The 2138-nt window shown below is 51.6% G+C and overlaps 1 pseudogene; it reads left to right on the forward strand.

Moving 5' to 3' along the window:
• The first annotated feature begins 227 nt into the window (after nt 1-227).
• Nucleotides 228-1406, forward strand: LOC119360725 (annotated as a pseudogene).
• The last annotated feature ends 732 nt before the right edge of the window (nt 1407-2138 follow it).

Here is a 2138-nt window from a genome sequence, read left to right on the forward strand (position 1 = left end):
TTACTCCGTTGCCTCGTTTGCCACGAGTTTCGTTTTCCTAGAAGTTATCTCCTACCAGTACCACATTATTGTTGGAATTTATTTTCAAACAATGACGGAGATAACATAAGATAGCTGCATGCGTACCACATCATATATAGCTCCAGCTGCAAGTACGGGTTGAAGGGCAAAACTAGGTGAGGCTAGCTAGCTCGAGATCAAACCATTACTTTCTATCCACCACCACAATGGTGGAGGCATCGACTCTGCCTCTGCAGTTCGTCATGGCCGCGTTCCTTACGCTGTCTGTCGCCACGACAGCGCCGTCGTCGCGTGCGCCGGCCAACCGGAGTAGCTCCTACAAGCGTATGTTCAGCTTCGACGACTCTCTAATCGACACCGGCAATTTCATCGTCCACTACGCCAATGCGTCGGGCCCCGTCCTAGCGTTGCCCTACGACGAGACCTTCTTCGGCCACCCCACCGGCCGCTGATCCGACGGCCGCCTCGTTGTCGATTTCATCGGTAAGTACTTCCATTCCACGACGACGACAGACGAGGCGTGCTTAATTACTGCCAGGAGTTCTTCATTAAAAAGAACCTCAGCGTTGACCAGCTCCCACCGATCCCCCCTACTCCCTTGATGTCCAAATCGGCTGGTTCAAGAAAGTGCTCGCGGTGCTCGCCTCCACGGACCAAGGTAGAACAAATTCTATGGCATATATATGCATGCGCCTGGCTATGCAATTGCACCAAGCATGCATATTATCTTCTGACCACACCATCTCGGACATGCTCACGCAGAGCGGAAGGAGGTGATGGCGAGCTCGCTGTTCCTGGTGGGAGAGATCGGCGCCAACGACTACAACCACCCCTTCTTCCAAAACAAAACAGTCGAGTGGGTCAGGCCCATCGTGCCCCAAGTCATCAGGTCCATCGCTCTCTCCATCAAGGCCTTGATCGAGCTGGGCGCCAAGACCATGTATGTGCCATGCATCTTTCCGCTGGGGTGCACCCCACGGTTCCTCTTACTCTTCCCCGGCGACAACCGCGACCCTGCCACGGGCTGCCTCCGGCGGCTCAACGACCTTGTCCTCGTCCACAACCGCATGCTGAAAGCCAAGCTCGAGGAGCTCCGCCGCGACCACACTGGCGTGTCCATCACCTACGTCAACACCTACGACGACGTGCTCACCCTCATCACCAAACCTGCGTTGAACGGGTTCGCCGTGGAGACAGTGCTGAAGGCGTGCTACCCCATCTTGGACGTTGGGCCGGCGGCGGTGCCGTGCCCGGACCCGTCGATGTACGTGTCGTTCGACGGCCTGCACATGACAGAGGCGGCGTACAAGATCATGGCCCGCGGGGTGCTCGATGGCCCGTCTGCCGCGCCACCCATCTTGTCCACGTGCAACCACACCTGCTAGCCCTGGATACAGTACATGTACTGTACGTATGAGTTGCTGCTGCCAAACTACATGATCATAGTTTATCATCATTTGCCCACAAAAGAAAATAAATAATCCTTTGGTTTGAATCAACATTCTTTGTTGGTGTCTCTTCGACGCCTTTTTTTGAGCATCAGTACAGACACAGGCGCTCATATACACGCGCATACACTCACCTCTACGAACGCACACACGCACACCCTACCCCTATGAGCACCTCTGAGAGACTGAGCCGACATATCATCTTGAGATTTACGAAGCCACCGTAGGCGCCTCGTCGTCGACGGGAACGTCTCCTCCCACTGAAAGCGCATCGCCGGAAATCCTGAAATAAATCTAGGAATAATGCAAGCACCAAGATTTGAACCCTGGTGGGTTGGGGATACCACTGTCCACCTAACCATCTCAACCACAGGTTGATTCGCTTGAAATAATGTAAATCATTCACGAGCCTGCCACGTTTCCGCTGAATAAATTCATGCGCTTGCATCCTTTTTTATATATAGATAATAGGGATCTAAACAATCTTATATATAGATAATATAAAATCATTTAGATCACTAATACAGAGGAGTACATCCGTTTTTAATATAAAGAGGGAGTTGTGCATCTGTATCTGTTGGGTAAACAGGTTGACCTGATCTTTTTTTTCAGATGAAAAGGATTGCATCAATCAAGTATGGTAATTACAATCCTGTTTGCATAAAACGG

This window comes from Triticum dicoccoides, chromosome 2B (assembly GCF_002162155.2).
Source record: "Triticum dicoccoides isolate Atlit2015 ecotype Zavitan chromosome 2B, WEW_v2.0, whole genome shotgun sequence".
Taxonomy (NCBI): domain Eukaryota; kingdom Viridiplantae; phylum Streptophyta; class Magnoliopsida; order Poales; family Poaceae; genus Triticum; species Triticum dicoccoides.